This window comes from Dermacentor variabilis, chromosome 8, assembly GCF_050947875.1.
Source record: "Dermacentor variabilis isolate Ectoservices chromosome 8, ASM5094787v1, whole genome shotgun sequence".
NCBI lineage: Eukaryota > Metazoa > Arthropoda > Arachnida > Ixodida > Ixodidae > Dermacentor > Dermacentor variabilis.
This window is the reverse complement of record NC_134575.1, coordinates 109240197-109264591: the sequence shown is the minus strand read 5'-3', so window position 1 is coordinate 109264591 and position 24395 is coordinate 109240197. Positions and strand designations below refer to the sequence as shown.

At 44.7% G+C, this 24395-nt stretch overlaps 1 pseudogene; it reads left to right on the top strand.

Moving 5' to 3' along the window:
- The first annotated feature begins 1641 nt into the window (after positions 1–1641).
- LOC142591523 (uncharacterized) overlaps positions 1642–24395 on the top strand; it is a 59797-nt pseudogene continuing 37043 nt past the window's right edge.

Sequence of the window (24395 nt, the reverse complement as noted above, 5' to 3'; positions counted from 1 at the left end):
CTACGTCTGGCCTGTCGAAAAAGAACTTCTTGATGGGCATGCATCTTGAAATTTCTGTTATATCTTTGTGGACTTCGTATTCGTTTTTTGCGTTGTTCTTGGGACGAAACGATAGACCACGTATCAGGAGCTCAACTTCATCGGGCCTCGGACTCTGGGATACGTCTATTACGTTGCTGCAGTGCTCTGGATGCTCACCTGCAGGACTATAGGCGGAGCTGTGTGCTCTAGCGGTTACATTAGTTTTTTTTATTGGACGTGCAGCTCTAATATTTTTACGCTGGTATTTGTCTAGTAACTTTTACTTCCTGGTTTGGATGAATTGTCTAAGTTCTCGTTTTTTCCGATTCAGATTAAATTATGATGTAGGGTTGATTAGTAATTACCGTAAGTTGTTCCTTGCAGTGTTCTTTCCGAATAACAATTAAAGAAAGCGATGCATTTTCTAGGACCGCATTCCAATTCAATAATAACTTGGATGGTGAGGAGCCCATGGCACGTCTACCCTTAATTGTGAGACCTTTTGGGATCTTCCTCTCTTTAATGCAGCTACTTTCAGTTTTTAGGTGAAATCTAATTTTTTGTTTATTTGGCGGTGAGTTTGCGGGATTGGAAGAAAGAGCGAGATTTCTTGCTGCGTGTGCTGTCCCTAGTGCGTGGTAGTCATTTCACTTGGTTCCGGCAGACCTCCAGGGCGTTACATCTTCAGGTGGTGTCTTCTTACGCTTTATTTTCTTGTTGAGGCGTGAACCGATGTCTGTATGTGTATATGTCTGCTTATTAGTTCCGTTCTGTCCATTTCTTGCATGTATTGTTTTTGTAGTTGCTGTAGTACCTGTTGGCACCATTCTTCTATTGAAGTAATCTCCCCCCTTCATGTGTTTACTGTTCTTCCGAAAGTGCACCGAAGTGGACCCATGGCTACTCAAGCTATGGGAGGCGAGACGCGGGCTCACCAAGAGATGGAAAAAACAGAGGCTAAATGAGAAGCCAACGAAGAAGATTGCTGAAGTCACCCAGAAGACAGAGGAATACGCAGCGGAATTGGCAACACAAGGCTGGCAGCAGTTTAGCATCTCGCTAAACGGCACGCTCAGCACAACCAAAACGTGGCGAATACTCAAGGCACTCATGGACCCAACCAAAACCAAATCTGCGAGCAACAAGGTAATTCAAAAGCTCGTCCACCAATATGAGGGACAAGACGAGGAATTATTAGGTGAAGTCCGGATCAAACGTTATGGCCAGGACAACCCGCAAGAATACGAAGGGTACTACCAGGGAACGGACAACCCCGAACTCAACAAGCCAATTACAAGAGAAGAGGTCTATGCCGCCAACAGAGCAGTCACCGAAAACACGGCAGCACGAGCCGATAAATAAAGAACTCCTTGATGAGCCACCTCAGCGATGAAGCAGTGGCCCAACTCACGGACTACCTCATACGCAGTAGGAAGCGGGCACGGTACCAGAAGAATGGAAGCACGCGGAAGTGGTCATGATACCAAAACCCGGCAACAAGCTAGAGATAGAAAACTTGCGGCCCATCTCGCTAACCTCGTGTCTCGGCAAGCTTTACGAAATAGTGATCACTAAAAGAATACAGCGACACCTGAAGACAACAAACTGTACCCCCACAGCATGTTTGGCTTCCGGGCGAGCCTCTCAACACAGGACGTTCCGCTACAAATAAAGGAAGAGATCCTTAACAAGATCCCCGAAGCAGGCAAAAACATCATCATGACCCTAGACCTCAAAGGGGCTTTTGACAATGTCAGCCACGGAGCCATCATGGAAGGGCTAAACAAGACCAACTGCGGCAAGAGAGTCCACGATTACGTGCGGGCATTTTTGTGAAAGCGCACGGCGACAGCATGACTCGGAGACCTGCGGAGTGATACCTTTGACACGCCTAGCAAGGGTACCCCTCAAGGCTCGGTCATTTCACCAATGCTCTTTAACATCGCGATGATCGCGCTAGGCCAGAAACTTAACGAGATCGAGGGCATCCAGCACGCCATGTATGTGGATAACATCACAGTCTGGGTAAATCAGGGATCATTGGGCCAAAAAAGAAGAAAAGCTTATGAAAGCCGCAACACGCGTCCAATAATTCGTCAAGAAGAGAGACCTCGCGTGCTCAACCGAGAAATCAGAAATTCTGAGGATTGGAAGGAACGCAACCAAGGAAAAGATAGAAGTGTATCTAGAAGGTCAAGTCATACCAGAGAAGGACATAATACGCATCCTCGGCACGTGGATCCAGAGCAGCAAACGGTGCACACACAAGCTAGGCCTGCTCAAGCAATCGACGGAGCAAGTCAGCAGGATGATCACTAAGAGTGTCGCAGAGGCGGAGCGGCATGAAGGAGGGGGACACGATCAAGCTGGTCAGGAGCCTGGTGGTCAATAGGGTCACGTACTTACTCCCGTACCACATTCATCATCATCATCATCATCATCATCATCATCATCATCATCATCATCATCATCATCATCATCATCATCATCATCATCATCATCATCATCAGCCTGGTTACGCCCACTGCAGGGCAAAGGCCTCTCGCATATTTCTCCAACAAACCCGGTCATGTACTAGCTGTGGCCATGCCGTCCCTGTAAACTTCTTAATCTCATCCGCCCAACTAACTGTCTGCCGCCCCCTGCGACGCTTCCCATCCCTTGGAGTCCAGTCCGGAACCCTTAATGACCATCGGTTATCTTCCCTCCTCATTACATGTCCTGCCCATGCCCATTTCTTTTTCTTGATTTCAACTAAGATGTCATTAACTCGCGTTTGTTCCCTCACCCAATCTGATCTTTTCTTATCCCTTAACGTTACACCTACCATTCTTCTTTCCATAGCTTGTTGCGTCGTCCTCAATTTGAGTAGAACCCTTTTCGTAAGCTTCCAGGTTTCTGCCCCGTAGGTGAGTACTGGTAAGATACAGCTACTATACACTTTTCTCTTGAGGGATAATGGCAACCTGCTGTTCATGATTTGAGAATGCCTGCCAAACGCACCCGAGCCCATTCTTATTCTTCTGATTATTTCCGTCTCATCATCCGGATCCGCAGTCACTACCTGCCCTAAGTAGATGTATTCCCTTACGACTTCCAGTGCCTCGCTGTCTATTGTAAATTGCTGTTCTCTTCCGAGACTGTTAAACATTATTTTAGTTTTCTGCAGATTAATTTTTAGACCCACTCTTCTGCTTTGCCTCTCCAGGTCAGTGAGCATGCATTGCAGTTGGTCTGCTGAGTTACTAAGCAACGCAATATCATCAAGGCAATCGCAAGTTACTAAGTTACCAGTAACTTTTATCCCCATTTCTTCCCAATCCAGGTCTCTGAATACCTCTGGTAAACACGCTGTGAATAGCATTGGAGAGATCGTATCTCCCTGCCTGACGCTTTTCTTTATTGGGATTTTGTTGCGTTCTTTATGGAGGACTACGGTGGCTGTGGAGCCGCTATAGATATCTTTCAGTACATTTACATATGGCTCGTCCACACCCTGTTTCCGTAATGCCTCCATGACTGCTGAGGTTTCGACAGAATCAAATGCTTTCTCGTAATCAATGAAAGCTATATATAAGGGTTGGTTATAATCCGCAGATTTCTCTATCACGTGATTGATAGTGTGAATATGATCTATTGTTGAGGAGCCTTTACGGAATCCTGCCTGGTCTTTCGCTTGACAGAAGTCTAAGGTGTTCCTGATTCTATTTGCGATTACCTTAGTAAGTAGTTTGTAGGCAACGGACAGTAAGTTGATCGGTCTATAATTTTTCAAGTCTTTGGCGTCCCCTTTCTTATGGATTAGGATTAGGTTAGCGTTTTTCCAAAATTCCGGTACGCTCGACGTTATGAGGCATTGCGTATACAGGGTGGCCAGTTTCTCTAGAACAATCTGCCCCCCATCCTTCAACAAATCTGCTGTTACCTGATCCTCCCCAGCTGCCATCCCTCTTTGAATGTCTCCTAAGGCTTCTTTTACTTCTTCCGGCGTTACCTATGGGATTTCAAATTCCTCTAGACTATTTTCTATTCCATTATCGTCATGGGTGCCACTGGTACTGTATAAATCTCTATAGAACTCCTCAGCCACTTGAACTATCTCATCCATATTAGCAATGATATTGCCGGCTTTGTCTCTTAACGCATACATCTGATTCTTGCCAATTCCTAGTTTCTTCTTCACTGTTTTTACGCTTCCTCCGTTCCTGAGAGCATGTTCAATTCTATCCATATTATACTTCCTTATGTCAGCTGACTTACGCTTGTTGATTAACTTCGAAAGTTCTGCCAGTTCTATTCTAGCTGTAGGGTTAGAAGCTATAATGCATTGGCGTTTCTTAATGAGATCTTTCGTCTCCTGCGATCGTTTACTGGTATCCTGCCAAACGGAGTTACCACCGACTTCCATTGCACACTGCTTAATGATGCCCACAAGATTGTCGTTCATTGCTTCAACACTAAGGTCCTCTTCCTGAGTTAAAGCCGAATACCTGTTCTGTAGCTTGATCTGGAATTCCTCTATTTTCCCTCTTACCGCTAACTCATTGATCGGCTTCTTATGTACCAGTTTCTTGCGTTCCCTTCTCAGGTCTAGGATAATTCGAGTTCTTACCATCGTGTGGTCACTGCAGCACACCTTGCCGAGCACGTCCACATCTTGTATGATGCCAGGGTTAGCGCAGAGTATGAAGTCTATTTCATTTCTAGTCTCGCCGTTCTGGCTCCTCCACGTCCACTTTCGGCTATCCCGCTTGCGGCAGAAGGTATTCATTATCCTCATATTATTCTGTTCCGCAAACTCTACTAATAACTCTCCCCTGATATTCCTAGTGCCTAGGCCATATTCCCCCACTGCCTTGTCTCCAGCCTGCTCCTTGCCTACCTTGGCATTAAAGTCGCCCATTAGTATAGTGTATTTAGTTTTCATTCTACCCATCGCCGATTCCACGTCTTCATAGAAGCTTTCGACTTCCTGGTCATCATGACTGGATGTAGGGGCGTAGACCTGTACAATCTTCATTTTGTACCTCTTATTAAGTTTCACAACAAGACCTGCCACTCTCTCGTTAATGCTGCAGAATTCCTGTATGTTACCAGCTATATTCTTATTAATCAGGAATCCGATGCCTAGTTCTCTTCTCTCCGCTAAGCCCCGGTAGCACAGGACGTGCCCGCTTTTTAGCAATGTATATGCTTCTTTTGGCCTCCTAACTTCACTGAGCCCTGTGATATCCCATTTACTGCCCTCTAATTCCTCCAATAGCACTGCTAGACTCGCCTCACTAGATAACGCATCAAGAGAGAGAACAAGCCGAGAGTCTCATCAGGAAAGCATACAAGATGGCGTTCATCTGCCCAGAAACAGGTCGAACGACAAGCAACGCAAGCTAGGTATCCACAACACATTTGAAGAGCTCAAGGAGGCGCAAATGGGTGCGCAGCTGTAGAGGGTCCAGCAATCAACCACCGGCAGGGCACTCCATAAAAGATTAGCCTATAAAAACATAAAGGGAACGAAGGATAGGATGGCTAACATACCAGATTCTTTTCTCCGGACACTGAAAGTTAGCCACCTACCGAGGAATATAGATCCAAATCTGCATGCGCCCAGAAGACAGGCGCGAGCAGAATGCGTAGAAAAATACCTGGCCACAAAAAACAATGTGGTATACACGGACGCGGCCATATACCCGTGGGACCACAACGCCAAAGACCATAGAGTTACAGCAGTGACCGTGGATCACATGGGAGAGCTGATAAGCAGCGCAAACCAAAGGAGCTGCACGGTAACAGAGGGGGAAGGAGCAGCTATGTCTCTAGCAGCGGCGGAGGGTTACCGTGGAAACAGATGCTTGATAATACTCACAGATTCCAAAGAAGGCTAGAGAAATTACACGGCAGGTAGAATCAACAAAGGGGCGCTGTGAATCCTCCTCGAGGCAGGGCTTCCGAACGAAACGATACTGCATACGATTTTCTGGGTGCCGGGTCACACAGGAATAGAGGGTAACCAGAGGGCCGACAGTCTAGTTCGCGAGCTCACATACCGAGTGGGACAGTCAATGGACCCGGATACCACTATGACGGTGGAACCAACGTACGCGGAAATACTAAACCATCACAGAGGCAAAATGATAATATATCCACCATCCCACCCATCTTTAACGCAACACGAAGCAGTGGGCTGGCGAAGGCTGTAAACAGGAACATTCTCCAATCTACACATCCTACATAAAATGTTTTCCAGTCAATACAGGGACACATGCCCATGATGTGGGGCCATCCCAACACTATATCGCATCACACGGGAGTGCAGAAATTTCTTTTCTTTCCACAAAAAAAGCCCAGTGCGGAACAGTGGGAGGGCCTGCCTACCAGCGGCGTGCTCACAGTCCAAAAAGGATTGGTACAACACGCGCTCAAAGTGGCCAGACTCAGGGGTGCTCTGGAATACGGCCGCCGAGCACTCAAGACGACGGGGACTTCAGTAAAACATGAAGACCTCTGCTAGCCACTGAAAGCTATAAATAGAGCAATAAAGTTTTTCCTTCCTTCCTTCCTGCTTATTAGTGTAGGTAGCTCTTTGAGCGAACACTTCGCGGGTAGTTGAGGGCTTCCGTATTGGCGGGTGTTGTGGTGGTGTTGGTTCCGCGTCCAGCGTCTGTGTAGATGCTTCTTGGGTTCTAGTTTTGGCGGAACTTGCGTACGAGCTGGTGTTGAAGATTTCAGGCGTGTGTTCCTCTGTTGAAGCTAACAGGGGCTCATGCTTTACTTGTGTTGCTGGTTGCGTCGATTTCAAGGATTGCCTGATCTTGTAGTTGATGTTGTAAGCAATTAGCTTCCCGCCGTAAACATTGGGGTGTAGTCAGTCCCGGGCGAACAAATGTCGGGGTCTGGGTGCATTTCAGCGGGGTGGATGACATCGACGTTTTTGTCGGTTTCCCATGTCCATAAGAAGATTGACTGATTGATTGAAAACTTTATTGTTGCACCGAACTGGGGTGCCCGCCTCTTAACCGACACGTAGGTAGGGGGGGAGCACGAAGCAGTCCCCGCGTGTTGAGGACGTTGAGCCTTCACGGCCTCAACGGCCAGGCGGATTGCTGGAAGCTGGTCGTCTTCAGCCTCGCTCTGGAGCAAGGCCTCCCAGGCTTCTCTACTGTCAATGTTTTCCTTGGCCCCTGCGGAGCCAGCACACTCCCATATTATATGGTCTAACGTACATTTTTGCTTACGAATTTTTCAGAGGGCGTCGTTATTGTCCCTCCTCTTTGTTAAGTAGATCCAATGTGGTTATGTATAATTGTTTCCCTGGAGGCGTCACCAAATGCGAGCGTCCTCGAGAGAGAGAGAGAGAGAGAGCGATGCGGAGGCGGAAAGATTCTTCCTTCGGCTTTGTAGTGGTCGAAAATTTCCCTGTACGTGATCATGGTATCTTTTATCCCTGGAACTTGCTTCTCTGGAGTTGCCCGGTGGTAGAGTGCTCGGGCAAGCTCGTGAGTGGCTTCATTGCCTGGGACTTCTTCATGGGCCGGTACCCAAATAAAAGGTATGTCCCTCCTGGGAGGGTTTTTGAGTAAAATGTGGAGGGCTTCTTCCGAGATTCTCCCGTTGTTAAAATTTCGAATGGCTAATTTGTTATCGCCTCATATTACCCCCGCTTTTGTACCCGCACAAGCGAGCGCTACTGCAACCTCCTCGGCTGTACAGGCGTCCATCGTGCACGTGGAGCACGCTATCTTAACGCACCCGTCACCATCAACCACCGTCGATTCCGCAGCCCCGTCTCTGCCGCAAGCGGCGTCCACGTACGCTACGTTATGCGCCTGTGTGTTTTTAAGTTTATTTACTAGAGCCTTAGCCCTGTGAGCTCTCCTCGCTTTGTTGTAGATAAGATGCATATTTTTAGGTAGGGGGCGATTCGGAAGCGTTTACGCACGTCCAACGGAATGTCTTTCTTGTCAGTCGGGGCACCCCTGTCGCATTGAATTCCTGCCCATTCCATGTTTTTTCTCCGGGTTTTAGACTGGCCTAATCTTTCCAACTGTGACACTCGTACTGCCCCAGTGACTTCAACTAGCGTGTTGTGAACCCCCATTTTGAGGAGGAGGTCTGTCGAGGTCACGTCTCGGATCCCTAGGGCTCTCTTAACGCTCTTCCTATTGATCGCATCTATTTTATCCTTTTCTTCTCGTTTAAACACAAGATACGGTGTGGCATACGCTATACGGCTGGTGATGAAGGCTTGCATGAGTCTGAGGAGGCTGTTCTCTTTGAGGCCCCTGCCTTTGAGTGAAATTCTCCTGAAGATCCCCGTGACCTACACCGCGTATCCTTCTAGTTTTTTTATTGTCGTGAGGTTGCATCCATTTCTCTGGATATACATGCCCAGAATTCTTATTCCCTCCACCTTGGGAACCTCATTTCCGTTAACGAAAACAGTGATGGGTCTGCTGCTTCCAGCGTGTCTCCTTTGATGTTTTGGCTCAATGATTAACAGCTCCGATTTCGGTGGCGAGCACGCCAAGTCTTTGCTGGCCGCATACTCTTACAACATATTCTCCCATATCTGTAGTTTAAGTTCGATGAATGCGTCACTCCCACTGTTAACCCAGATGTTGATATCATCCGCGTACATGCTAAATTTAATCGATTTATTCTTATTGAGTTCCGCCGGGACTCCCCTCATCGCTATGTTGAATAGGAAGGGTGAGAGCACCGACTCTTGCGGGGTTCCTTTGCTCCCAAGTGTGATGGGAGAGGATATTACATCCAGAAATTTTATATTCGCCTCCCTCTGTGACAGAAAGTCTTTGACGTATACATATACCCTGTGTACCACACCTACCTCTTCGAGGCCTAGCAAGATAGCCTTATGGCTAATATACCCTGTGTACCACACCTACCTCTTCGAGGCCTACCAAGATAGCCTTATGGCTAACGTTGTCAAATGCCTTGGTGAGGTCGAGACTTAGGATCGCCCTGGTGTCAGTTGAGTCGTCCATAAGTAAATCATTGAGCTTACGTGTCCCTAGAGTGGGAGCTAAGAGCATCTCTGATTGTGGAGTAAGTGACTTGTGTTTGTCTGCGATCCTGGGAAGTACTGTTAGGGTGATTTCTGCGTTTGGGCTGTTGGTGTGCAAATCGTTTATGAGCGTCTCCCGCGAGGACCTCATGATTCAAGGAATTAAAGCTTTGAAACTATTTTACATTAATGAACTTCTTGCACAGGTTGCAAGCGGAAGCTCAGTGGTAACTAATGCTAGAGAAAACGCTGTACATTTGAACAGTTAATATCATAGCATGTTTTCTAGTGCCATTATCGGCGCATCTTGTGCAGAATTGTGCGTTTTCCATAGTTAAACTAAATTTGGTATGTCAGCGTGATAAGTTTGCAGTTTGTGTTCAGTAAGTGCCATTCAACAGTAAAAATGTTAATCACAGTAGTCCACTTACTAGCATCACCCCTTCACAAAAATGCCCAGAGAACTTTATTTATAAATTTTAGCACATCATTTGAACTTGTATCTCACGACCCTTATGAAAATGGAAATGGACCCTTATGAAATTTGGAGTTGCTTTAGGACTCCTAATGAGTTCCTGCGGAGTCAAAAGAGATCTATAGGAACTCGCAATCTATGTCTGCATAGAATCTTTATAAGAAGCCTGTCGAAATCTGTCTATAGAAAAAAGTCATTTCACACACAATAGATGTGCAATAGAGGGTGTATTGACGTCTTGTGTACTGAATTCTATAAAGTAATTTTTATATAATATCTTCAAAACTTCTAACGCGACCTGTACATAGAATGGCTCTCGATTCGCCCTCTATAAATGTTCCATAGAAGGTGTACTTATCTCATATGTACTAAATTCTATAGAAAAATGTTTATAGAACGTTTTCAGAAACGTTCTATAGAGGTTGTATTGCCATCTTATGTACCAAATTTTATAGAAAAATGTTGATAGAACGTTTTCAGAAACGTTCTTTATAGGTTGTATTGACATATTATGTACCAAATTCTATTAAAAATTTTTTGTAGAACGTTTTCAGAACTTCTAATGCGGCCTGTCCATACAATGGCTCTACATCCACCCTCCTAAAGTTCTATAGAGATCGTATTGGCATCTTAGGTACCAAATTCTACAGAAAAATGTTTGTAGAACGTTTTCAGAAACGCTCGATAGTGGTCGTATTGACATCTTATGTACTAAATTCTATAGAAAAATGTTTATAGAAGGTTTTCAGAAACGTTTTATAGAGGTTGTATTGACATCTTATGTACCAAATTCTATAAAAAAATTTGTAGATGGTTTTCAGAACATCTAATGCGGCCTGTCTATTGAATAGCTCTACATTCACCCTCTGTGAACATTTTATAGAGGTCGTATTGACATCTTATGTACCAGACTCTATAGAAAAATGTTTATAGAACGTTTTCAGAAACGTTCTATAGAGGTCGTATTGACATCTTATGTACCAAATACTATAGAAAATTTTATAGAACCTTTTCATAACTTCTAATTCGGCTTTTCTATAGAATGGCTCTACATCCACCCTCCATAAAAGTTCTATAGAGGTCGTATTGACATCTTATGTACCAAATTTTACAGAAAAATGTTTATAGAACGTTTTCAGAACTTCTAATGCGGCCTGTCTCCAGACTGACTCTCCATTCCCATTCTAAAAATGTGCCAGTATATGACATATGTGCTGAGTTCTCTAAAGGAACGTTTATAGGACATTAAAGAAGCTAAAGTGCGGCCTGCCTAAGAATGGCTCTATATTTTCACTCCATAAACAGTACCCAGTATCCAGTACATGGCCGATTATGGGCCCAATGCCGCGCGCTGGATGCATGGGGCGCTGGGCAGGCACGGCGCACTTGGAGGCGCTGGCTACTGGTGCGAGAAACAGCCCTAGCGCGTTCACCTGCGGCAACCAATTGACCAATAAAATCGCTGAGGAATGTCACATAAAAAGACTGGGTCACAATCTGTTTACTGAATTGTCCGCAACCTCCATAGTAACAAATTTCTTTGTCGCAACTGGTTTCAGGCAGCTCATTTCTTGTAAAACCTTCTGCTTGACCTATAGAGCGGTTATGCAATCAATTTTCAAAGTTACGTATTTAGTATAATTTTTGCTTTCTGTTTTTCACATGCTATGTTGCAAGAAGGACCCTTTTTAATTAAAACTGAAATAACTTTTCAATTACAATTGGGAAGTCTTGTCATTGCGTTTAGGATACATATCAATGTACATGCCCATTGTATCTTACAGTGACACTGCGACTGTGTTGCAAATACCACAAATTGGCAGTTATCCAACATAATTTGCGAAAACAACCTAAAACATTATTGGTCCTCATGCAATGGATGCTTACATGCATCATCATGATTGCTTAATCTCAAGCCCCATGTGAGAAATTCATTACTGGGATGTTAGGCATTGTACATAGCAACTATGGCTAACAGCGGATGAAATAATTTTGTCTACCACTTAACAATAGAAGCCAGTAGGCCATTCCCTTCTTTTCAAAAAATTTGTTTGCTATGCATAGTGTGACGTCTGTATAGGACTCTTAGCTCATAGGTGTTTCTGCTTGCTTATGTTATAAATGGGAATGTTCTGTCATTGTAAGATGAGAATAATGTGTGACTAGGCTGTTGTCGGTTGGAGATACTTTTTATCATTAGCAATGATATTCTAGTGCCAGGCACATTGACCCAGTGCCAATGTCGCAGACTCTTGGGAAATTAACAATATCCTAAAAAGTGATTCTCTAAACTACTGCCGCTGTTTGGCAGAATGGTGAGGGAGGTGGGGCATTCTGCCACTTTTCTGTCATAATTTTTTTCTGAAATATTGAAATGAAACTTAGCATAGTGCTACAACTATATAGATATTTGTGGCATGTTTGTGCCTGCTGATACATTAGGGCTGAAAGTTTATTAACCCTTTTGAAAATTAATTTCCATTGTATCTTCCAGGCTCCACCATCGCCGATTACTAGATGGACCAAATGACCAAAAACTAGCCTTTCCCCACCCCTTTTCTGGGAAGTGAAATAGCATGTGATCATTTAAGAATGAAGTTGAAACATCTGAGCAGTGGCCAAAGCTCCATACAGGTTGTGCTAGTGGTGGAATGCTAAGACAAACCGCAATATTTCTTTATGCATATTTCATGAATGCTGTACAGTTTTCCAGCAAGGAATCAGGTGAAATAAAGAAATATCGTTGCATGAAAGTAAATATGTTATTCGAAAAAGCCTAATTCACTTAGCACAGTACCATGACGAAACGTTTTTAGACAACTATTCTGCTTTTGATGTGAATTCATGAAAACTGCTAATCTTGAAGAAACAAAGCTGTAAGGTTAACAAATCTTACTAATAGGTAAAAAATGAGATGACATTTCTATAGAACCTAATACCATAATTTAATCTGTTGAATTTGAGATACAATATGCTACTCTAATACATTCACTAATTTGTGAGTAGATGCGCTTAACTCAAACATTGCAACAATTTAATTTAAGGTGAGAATTCATATATCAAATTTGTTGACTTTAGACATAGCAGATGGAGTCTGCAGAACTGCGATATCTGTTTCTGGCACAGAGACGCGGATTATTAAGCTTCGTGGTGTTATTTTTCTTAAACCTGCCAAATACTTCTTCCTGCAATGAGTAGAATTCTCAAATGCCATTAACCTAATTCAAATAAGTTCTGTGGTTGTCTGAATAGTATTTCTGTATATTGGATGGATTTGAGTAAGAAAATTTACCGATTTAACTGACTTGTGCTAGTTCTTTTTTTATTTACAGTTGCAAGTTGATTAAGTTATATTCCTTCAAATTTTGCTGTTTTCAGCAACTCTCACAAAATTGATTGCGTTAATTAAAAACTATGATTTAAAAGTTTTAAAATGTATCAAACCTCATCAAATTTGGTCCCATAGTTTCCGAGAAAAACGATGTTACTGTTCATGTGCCTTGCATAGGAGCTCCCGAGCCAAATCTTTTTTAGGCATTGCGTGTGTCGATCTGGTTTGTATTTCTCACCATAATTTTAGAATATTGGCTCTGATCACAAAATTGTTTTCCTTGCAAGGAAATTCAAGCTTTTAAACTTTGTACGATATATGGTGTACTTTTCCATGAAAACCATTGTTTGCCACATTTTTGCAGGGACTGCTAGTGTCAATTTTACACATAAACATAGACTAAAATGCTGTGTGGTTTCGGTATAAGGTGTATTTATCTATGAAGGCCACTATTTGCCACATTTTTGCAGGGACTGCCAGTGTTATTTTTGCACTTAACCAGACTATAATTCTGTGTTGTTTCGTCACGCTCCCACAACATTGCAGTGCAAATTCATATCAGTCTATTTTCAGGCTTTAGTATCCAACCATTTAATGTGCACTGCTGAAACAGGCACAACTTTTGCAGTTTTAATGGTAAGGTTTCTTGTACTAGTCAAGCCTGTTATTGCCAGGTGTCAACTGTAATGAAGTGTGCCACTAATTTTTTTACCTCATGTTTCATGTGTTTGCACCACCAACTTGACCCGAGAAGCACGATGGCAGCTTGCGCGTTGCAAGTTCTAGTCTGAAACGTGTATGTAACATATATGAAGCATGCGTCTAGTCTGGCGTGCAATAAACATTTCAAACTAAATACTTTGTGATTGTAGCACCAATTATTTTTGCCACTCCATTCACTGTAGTCCTTGCCTGCAGTAGAACTTTGGTAAATTGCAAGCGCATTACACACATCGGCCTAACTTCTATAAGCATTTGCTTGTAGGGACTCGAAAGTAACTACATAGAAATATTCCATAGAAATTTGTCTTAAGCATATCTAAAGCAACTCGATAGAAATATTCTATAGAAATTTGTCTTTAGTATCTCTAAAGCAACCTGATAGAAATATTCTATAGAAAAGTGTCTTTAGCATCTCTAAAGAAAGTCCATTGAAATATTCTATAGAAATTTGTCTTTAGCATCTCTAAAGCAACTCGACAGAAATGTTCTATAGAAATGTGTCTTTAGAGTTCCTATAAGAATGCGGGGGCCAAATTACTTTTGGAACTCTATAGGAAAATTTTATAGGCAATCAAAATAAACACAATAGAGTTGTATAGAAAAAATTCAAAAGACTTTATAAAAAACACATTAAAATTTTTGTAAGGGGATCGCTTAATATATACACTCAAAAGTTTCGGCTTGCCAGTAATACTACTGTCCTGAATTGCTGCATGTGACGTTTCCACAGAAGTATTTAAAAATAAAAGGGCACTACCCTGTCTGTGTTGCAGTAATATCTGCGATAGGGAAATGAGTGTCTTCGGCACCCTAGTCTTCTTGGTGTATAATATAGACATTGTAACCAACGTAGATTGTCGTACTCGAATAAGTTTTTTTTGTTGACAATCATGATTTTTACCATGAGATCTGCAATAGCAACCATCAAATTTATCCTAAGGTTGCCTTAAGTGTAAACATAATCAGTTGGTGCATAAGATGGCAAATGATCATTAACGCAGAAAAAGTGCCGTTATTCGTTTCCCGCAGAAAAAAGTTGCATTTTTTAGCACTTACATTCCTTATTCTTCATATTTACGGTAAGTTTCATGCGACAAACAGCTCGGAGCTACTATCGCTAACATTCTATCTTACAACAAGCACATTGATAAACTTTGCACTTCGGCTTTTCGTTAACTTTTCTTACTAAGGCACATGACCTTACATGCAAAAACCTAATCAGTTATGGTTATATGATCAGGGCTACGCTTGAATACGCATGCGTCGTATGGAATACGCACTGTCGACAGAATTAGCATTATTGAGCAAATATAGAGGGAAGCCGCCAGATTAAATTGCACTAAGTAATTACGGCCTGGTTCCCCTCCCACGAAATAAAGAAATGCTATAGATCCACCGTACTTACGCCAAAAAATCGAAGGACTATGAATTATTTTACCTGATCCTGAGTAACAAGCTGCCTGTAGACTCCGACGAGTACCTGTTACCACTAGCAAGGAAACTAACACGACCATGTCAAGTCACATTCTTCAACACCGCTCTTCGCGAGAACCGACACATATAAAAGCTACTTTCCTGGAACACTAACGAGACCTAACCGAATAAAGCGTGCACTAAACATCTACAATGAATACCCTATAAAAAAATACGCATGTGTTGCTTGTCTTCTTACCGCACCACAATGCTATACATTCTCTTTGCGTTCTTTCCTACCCTGTTTGGGTGCGTCAACGGTCTGTATTATGTATAAAATATATAAACAAATAAATAAATAAATAAGCCCTATGGCTACTTCAAGCCGGCCTAACACAAACATTTGCCTTTGCTGTGAAAAGAGATTGGGATTAGTAGTATTAGTAATTTATGCTGCTTGTTATTATTTCAAAAATTACTTTTTTGAGTTCGCAGTGCTGGCATCTTACGCGATTGTACCATTGCAACCTTACGTGTTCAAAGCATTCTTGTTAGCTCGCTTATGGTCCACAGTGTTCATTTTCTGATTCCACGTGTTAGCCAGTGCGAATGAAGTGCGCGTTCATTTCACATTAAGAGAAGCCTAATTTCAGTCAGTGAAGCCTAATATCGCCCCGCTGAAAAGACGCAGTGACATTATTACTTAAAGCTGACATCTGCGCTAGATATTTTTGAGATGTTTTCGGAATTTCCGCGACCGCTGCTACGGCCTTTCCCCAGCCTTTTGAACAACCGTCACGTGCTCTAATTGCCTCCTAATGCAATAAATATTAGCGCAGAGAAAAGGGATTGTGATTTTTAGGAGAGACCCTCAAACCATGCCTACATTCATGTTACTGGTGTTGTTTTCCTTCAAAGGTAAGAGGACGTGAAATTTCTGGCTATGAATTATAATTTATACAGATAATTCTTCATACATACTATAATAAAACAATAATAATAATAATAATATTCTATATAAAGCACACTGGCTAAATACGAAGGAAGATTTAGGGAGGGAGCACACGCTGATCGAGACCACGATAGGCACTGACCCGAGCGGTCTTGGAACTAAACCTGGAAGCCAAGGCCGTAAACTCAAACTTGTGAAGTGGGACACGTTCCACAAGAAACGACAAGAAGCGGGGTGAGGCGACGATCCAATTACGGGGACAGACAAGTGGACTGAGACGCTCAGAAGGGACGTAGACGGGGCAACGAGGGACGTTCCGCCCGAAGCGAACCTCGAAGTAATTGACAGCAGGCTTCTACACATGTGGGAAGCAAAGCGAGCCCTCCCAAAGAGATGTAAATGTCAAAGACACAATAAGGCGTTGCGCAAACGAATAGTGCAATCAGACAGATACATCGAAGAACACGCACTCCAGGTGTGCAGGGCACAGTGGGAAGACACGTGCAACAGCCTCGAGAGGCAGATGACTGGGGCGAGCGCTTGGCGCCTATTTCGACACATATTAGATCCGGAGGAGTCTCGGGCCGCCCAAGGCCAGAAGACTCGTAGAGTAGCAAGAGATTTCAAATGCGATAACTTCCTCGACGCAATACGTGACCATTACGTTAAGAAGGCCGAAAACATCCAGCACGCCGAATAAGACGGCGTCGCAAACGAGAAACTGGACGCAGAATTTAGCGAAGCCGAAATTCGGATAGACTTGTTCGAACTAAACACCCGATCGGCGCCCGGCCCGGACCGGGTTACCAACGAGACTATCCCTAACGAAGATGACGAGTCAATTTCCCGCCTCGCGACCTACGTCGACGAGTGCTGGCGAGGCGGCTCCCTTCCCGAAGCGTGGAAACGGGCCCGCGTTATCATGACTAAAAAACCAGGCAAGCAAGTTACGCTCCATATTCTAAGACCGATTCCGCTTACGTCTTGCACCGGCAAAGTCATGAAACACGCACTTCTCACTCGCGTGACCGACTTTCTCGAAGACCGTGACGCATTCCCGCACACCATGCTAGGATTCCGCCGCAACCTCTCCACACAGGACGTATTGATTCAGCTTAAACACCAGATGGTGGACGACACTACCAGTTCCACTAAGGCAACTCGGCCTATGTATTAAAAAAGCCCTTTGACAACGTTAAAGAGGAAGCGATCTTAAAAACAACTAGAACATTTGGACTAGCCCAAAACGTATAATTACGTTAGAGATTTCCTCCCGGGCAGGCGCGCATGCATCTTCGTTGGCGACGAGAAATCGCCGGAATTTGAGACGGGTCCACCGGGCACGCCGCAAGGATCCGTCATACCACCATTACTCCTTAATTTAGTTCTACTCGGGCTACCCGAGAAGTACGCGGATGACATCATCCGCGGCTACGCGGATGACATCATCCTCTGGATTCCCTGGGGAGGATGTGACGATCACGCCTAGCGAACGCTACAGGCAGGATTAGATGCGGTCCAGAATGACTTGCGTGCAACAGGCCTCGAGCGATCGGCTGCTAAGTCTGAATTCTTAATCTACAAACCCACAAGGAGAAGTCGTAAAACCCTGCGCGATGAGGAACGGGAATACTCCAAAATACGCATTATATTGGCAAATCGTACTCCCGTATCGCCCGTAGACAAAATTAGAATCCTGGGGTTACACTTGCAGGTAAATGACCATAACGGAGAGGCGATGCGAAGACATCGCCGTTCGGTAGATGACACGATCCGACTCTTGCGTCGCATCACGAATAGGCGCAATGGTATGCGTGGAGACCCGTGCAGGCTTACGCGATAAGGCGCATAACGTATGTGGCCCCCTACCTGAAGTGAATAGGGTGCGAAAAAAAAACAAGGTCGAATGAAGCTTACAACGACAGAAGCTGAGCTAGTTTGTATGGATTATGCAATGTAAGGATTAGAAGGTAAGGATTATGCAAGAAAATGTGAGGCGTGCAGACAGGACACAAGAGAAGAGAAGTGGTCAACACGAACGCGGCGTTCATGCTGTCCACTTTTCTTGTGTCCTGTCTCCACGCCTCACCTTTTCTTGCATAAGGTCGAATGCATGATACGAAAGGCTTTCAAAAGGGTGGTCGCCGTTCCACTCAATGCGAGCACCGACAATTTTCTAGAGCTCGTACTTCACGACTCACTTTAGTTAATCGAGGCGCACGACGTTGCGCAACAGGAACGATTATCTAATTCAAAGACAGGTCGATGCATCCTCGAGTCACACGGCATCACGTACCACAGCCAGCATGGAGAACAGATGGCGGTTCTGGCCTTAGGACGCAACCACGTGATCATGCCACCGCTTCCCAAGAACATGCACCCGACGCACCACGCCTGAAGACACAACAAACGAGCAAGAAACCTGCAGAAGTTTGGCGAAAGCGACGAGGCAGTGTACGTAGACGTTGCGCGATATGGCGGAGGGAGAAGCGCACACTTTATCGCTGTTGTGGACTGCACGGGTAGGTGCCTCGTGAGCGCCACGGTGACCACGGGACACACGCAGGCGGCCGAAGAAGCCGCAATAGCCCTAGCACTGGCCACGGTGCCGAATGCTGCGATCGTGATCCGCGACTCGCTGGCGGCAATCCGTGGCTTCGCGTTTCGCGGGAAGCGGCCCTCGTACTAAAAATTTGTGACAACGGTGACTCATCATCGCCCTCGCAACCTCAAAATTCTACGGTCTTCATCCTCTTGACTCCGCCACACACTGATGTCCCGCTCGCGGGCAACGTGGCGGCCCAAGCCACGGCTCGAGGTCTCACACGCCGAGCCGTCGCAGATTATGTGGCCGCCGCCTCCACCCCCGAGTGCGGGGCATCGGATCTGCCGGATCGGGACACTACAACAGAAATGCAGCAACAATAATCACAATGGGCGTGGGTCGATCGCCTGACCACGTTCAGAGACCTCACCCAACACTACAGACTCGAAAGACACGTTCCTGCCACCGCACGTTAAATTAAACAGGAATGAGGGCCGTAACTTTTCGCTTGCTCCAGACACACATCTACCGTAGCCCCGCCGCCTTACATCACTGCTACCCGGGTTTATATCCAACAGATGCCTGTAGAGCTTGCGGACAGAGAGCAACGCAGTGACACATGCACTGGGAATGTGCCGGATACTATGGTAATGAAACTACTTTCTTTCGGCGAAGCGTCCGTAATCGCGGCCGTTGCCACATTAAGGGAAGCCTCGAGCTCGCTTCTTCGCGATGCCGGCCCGGCTGCGAGAGCCACCGGGGACCTTCTCCGTCGTTGTCGCCGCCGCTGAGAAGCGGCTCTCACAAGTTCAGAGTCGGCAGACCAGCTCAGGGCCGTGCGGCAAGCCGAAGATGCCGCCCTAGTCCAATGACTTCGAGCCACCACTTGAGGTCACCAGAACAGAAACTGCCATACCATTCATTTATAAAGTTTCTTCTTCTTCCACAGAGAATTAGATGCATGTATTTATTAAACGTTTTCAGACCAGCAGGAAGTGCTAACTTCCTCACAGCTGCCATTTCACGTGGTCGAGGGAATTGGCTATAACTACTGCATACGTAAGCGTGTGCTCATCGAGTGACTGACGGGCTTTGTTCATTATCACAAATAGAACAGCATTTCAAAACAGGACACAGAGGACGCAAACACACAGTGCGTTGACTAAGAACTACGTGCAAGCTTGCTGAGCCTTTTATACAGAGCACTAAGGCAGTACCAACAAGACCATCAAAAGAAAACACACCTTGGTCAAAAGGGAAAGAAGGAAAAAGGGCAAAATAAAAAAAAGGAAACCTCGCCGCTCGTGCATTCTGCTTACAGCGCACTTTCAAAAAAATGGATTTCTTTCTTGGACGGCTTAAGAGACGTGATGCTGATGCCAAAAAAATTTAAGGGGTCAATTTCCAAAGCCTCTAAGATGTCCCTGGTGCATTCATCCGGTTATCTAAGCAATTCTTCACTCTGTCTTACATGGCTTACATGCGACAATGCAAGGCATGTTTGCCTTGCAAGTTGTACCAAGGTAAAAAATATAGCTGGGCAGGCCGTATACAGGGTAGGATGGATAACTGGTGCACCATTAGAGAAATGATGTGCTGCTGAGGGCGCAAGAAAACTATGTGGACTGAAGCAATTAGGAAATTTTCAGGCGCGAGTTGTTGGTGCAGGACAGGGGCTAGAGTTGTAGAGTTGTAATCAGTTGTTGGTGCAGGACAGGGGCTAGAGATTGCAGGGAGAGAACTTCGTCCTGCAGTGGACCTAGAAGTAGGCTGCTGCTGACGATGATGACGACTCCCACATGGAGGCAAACTTAAGTGCCTCGCCGGATTTATTCGTGGAGACAAGCATTCATACCACGATCAGTCTTTTTGTGCCAGTGATGGGTCTCACTTGTCTAGGGATTTCTTTTCGCACAATGAGTGTCATAGCCAAGTGGCAATGTTTGGTTGATAAGGTGGAAGATTGGGCGAGTTGCTGATAGATTATCGACATGTGTGCACAGGACAAAAGACGAGGACTGAAGGAAGTACACAACACAGGCGCTGACTTTAAGTGATCTTTATTTGTGAAATCGCCAGACCTATGTACATGAGCCAAACGTATGAAAAAACAACTTTTGCAATATGTCACACATGAATCCCTATTGCATCACAGCCACATACTTGATTTCGTTTTTGGGGAACGCAATAGACGGCAGGCTGATGCAGAGGTAACCCAGCCGCTGTATCTTGTCAGCCCCTATGATTTCACGTGTAGGCTGCTCTCTGTGTTTGAAGATTACGACGCAGTTTTGACATACAGGGTCATAATGACAGTCTCTGAAGTGAATGCGAAAACGACCTTGCACGGTGGTGTAAACATGGTAAAAATGCTCTTTCAATCGCTCGTTCAAACATCTGCCCGTTTGGTCTACTTATTTCTTACCGCAAGTCAGGGGAATCATGTAAACACCCAGTATGTATGCTCCAGACCGCTTCCTATGCTTAGTAGTGCTAATATTTTGTTGTGTGGCATGAGCATTCACATGCCTACAAAGCGCTGATAAGTTCTTCGCGAGCAGAAAATAGAACTTCAAAATCTACTTTACTGCCTATCTTCGTCAAGTTGTGCGATCTCCTGTGCAAGTAAGGAAGCCCCGTGACCGGCTCACTGTCTCTGGCAGCGCAGTCAGCTGGTGCTTTGTCTCCCAGTTTGATTTTCTTGAATAACTTTTCTGCTACGGAAACTAACGAAAGCTCAGGGTACCCAGCATATGTTAGGCAGGAGGCCTGCGCAAGGAAATTGCGTGTTAAATAGTGGAAGCAAGACTTATTTAGGACTTTGTGAAGCAAAGATTTATAATGCCGATATGAACAAGCTTGTAATGGGCCGACAGATAAGACAAAAGTGGCTTGCTCGCTCTAGGCTCGTACATCCAGCACAAGTGATCTCTAAGGTTACTAAGTCGCAAATCTAAAAACCTTAACGAGCCATGTACTGGTAGTTCATGCGTCAGGACAAGTGGCGACAAACACTCGTTGAATTGGCAAGGTGCAGGTAAAATAGCAGGCTCAAAGCCTTGACCTTCACTCGCAAAAAGTAACAAGGAGTCGTCCACAAAACTGAAATCTTTTACAGCCACTGCGTTACTAAGGCGGTATGCAAGAAGTCGGTCATGATAAGCGAGAAAACTGTCGCCTAAAATTGGTGCTATGCATGAACGAATGAGCACACGGCTTTTTTAATGTAAATGTGTTCATTCAATGAGGCCAACGTTGACACTAAGTATGATCCAAGCAGCTCAAGGAAGCTGCTTGCCGAAACAGCAGTAGCATTCTGGAACGCGACTGAGCCGTAGTTGTCAATACAATTCTCTACCCACTGTAAGAGCGTATCATCCGATAAATTGTGGTACTGGTCTTTGATGTCAATAGAGCAGGCATTGAGGCCTTTGTCATTACTTGATATATACGCAATGATATCATTAGAGACTTCTAGCAAAAAAGCGATTATCAAGTATGAGCAGGTCAAATTCCTCCCGTAAAAACAAAGCAACCAATTTCTGCCAAGTCCCCTTGTCAGAGGTAATCCCTCGTAGCGGCCAGTCAACTTTCAGGGTTTTGACTGTGACAAACAAATCCAAGCTAGGCTTTCTGCTTTTGTTAGTTGAACGGGCTAACAGATTTAAACTGAAAAGCCCACGCGGCTGTTCACTCTGTGTTCGAATGTCGTGACAACATATCGCTTTTAAAATTAAGAACGGAAGCCAAAAAACTGTAGCGCACTGAGTCTAAATCTGTGTGTTGGACCAATGTACATTTGCGCCTTACATTTATTCGAGTATTTGTGTGCTGTCACTTTTCGCAAGATGTTTAGACCTTGATAAAAGCCTAACCCATAAAAATTATCCCTCAGCCTGTCATTAGGTCACATTTTAGTGCGTTAACTACCTCCTTCTGCAGCAAGTGTTACATTGGATAAAACGGGAGCGGGTTCCACGAACATTTAATAACGAAAGTAATAAAAAATTTAACAACATGTTCTTAGGTGATCTAGGCGTTGTCTACGAAAAATTTGAGAACGCGTTCTTAAATTAGTTATTATCTTCGTTGTTAACTGTTCGTGGAAGCCGCCTCAGGAGTTGCTCTAATGACAGCCTGCAGGAACATCGTTACCAGTCGTAGGTGTTAACACATGTAAACATATCACAAACCATTGTAAAAACGCGACAAAACACGGCAAAAGGCGCTGGAAAGTGCATAAATACTGGGCATGTTCAACACAAGAAACCACTAACTGCATCAACGTGACTTCTGCAGGGATCTTCAAACAAAAATTATTACTCGAACAAGTGAAAGTACGATATAGAGGACAGCATGGGTTATATGTCATGCATTGTGAATTTATGCGGCGAATCTGGTGCTCTTACGCGTGTAATAACTATGTAGTGAGGTCAGTTGCTGTTCAGCACACATTCTCTTCGTTGTTTTATTTTACTGGTTTAATCATGTTTCACGAGACCTTACATACAATGCTGAAATCAATCTTTGGGGCAGTTTGACCTTACCTTCATCCACATTCCTGTCTTCCTTTTTTTTGTTTCCCGCACCACGTAGGCATTTTTTCAGGAGCCGTTGCGGAATTTCACTGTGCTCTTACATTTACATGACAGATGTCTGTGTTTGAAGAGCACAAACCAATTTGAGCATAACAATTTGTTGCGTGCTGATGGCTATGGGTGGCTAAGCAGTGAACATATTGCTAAACATTTTTTCAGTGAGTGAAGCCCTTCCGTAACTGTTGAGTTTTGCAGTAATGAAGTGAAGCAGAATACTTGCCCTCGTTTAATCTAGATGCCGCTTTTAAAGCGAAAGCTTTACTGACCGCGTCGAGCCCGAATTTCGCCGTCGCCAGCAATTTAAGCTTCATATGACCGCAGCTGCACCGTAGCCTTGGCAACGCATCACGTGACTCACCGCGCCGAGCTCCACCACCACCGCCGTCTTGGCGCATGTGCTCTCCGCAGCTGGGTCACCGCCTGGCTTCGTGACTCGCGCGTGCCTCGCTCAGAGAAGCGTCGCGCTCTCCTAGTCAGTGCGAGCGTGGCCATGGATGAAAGCGAGGCCGGGCCGTCTTCTGTGAGCGTTGCGTGGGAGCGGGAGGCTGTGAGCCGTCGTCGGCAAGCGGCCTCTGACCACCACGGAGATATCGCCCTGCGAGCTGTTTCGCTGGAGAGGCCCCGGAATGCAACAGGCGTCGCACCGTGTAGATCAATACAGTGACCGCGTTCGCACCCTGTCCGTTTGTGCTTCAATGCTGCGCATGCTCACGTTGTATCTTCGCATATCGAGCATTTGCGTTTTCCCTGTGGCACAACAGGCGTTGCACCGTCGAACGATGCATGTCTACCAAAGCTTAACCACAGTCATGTCTAACCACTAACATAGGCATAGCCGTTATACCTGGTATAAAGATGATTGCACACTTAAGTATAATAAGTACAGCTAAATCAAAGGTTAAACAAGTGAAACGAAGGCATAACCATGCTGAACCAAGCTTTCGCTTTGCATATTTCTTTGTGCCATCGTTTATCTAACTGCCTGCTATGTCAGTGAGTATGGCACAGCACTTAGCTATGCCTTTATAGATCCCTGAAAATTCTCACGCAAATGGTAATATTGCATATCATATACTTTCCTAACATTGATGGGTTCCAACCAGCTCCTTTAACACTTTGTCCTGAAATTTTGAGCAGCGTGATGTAAACCTGGAACTTTCAGTGGAAGGACAGAACTATTAGCTGACCGGATATAGCACCTTTACAGGCAACAAGTTAACCACAGTACTCGTTTCATGCCCATTGCTTAAATGGTCCTAAAAAATTCAGCACATCTCATTATTTGTTAAATTGGCACAAGCAAAGAGGCAAA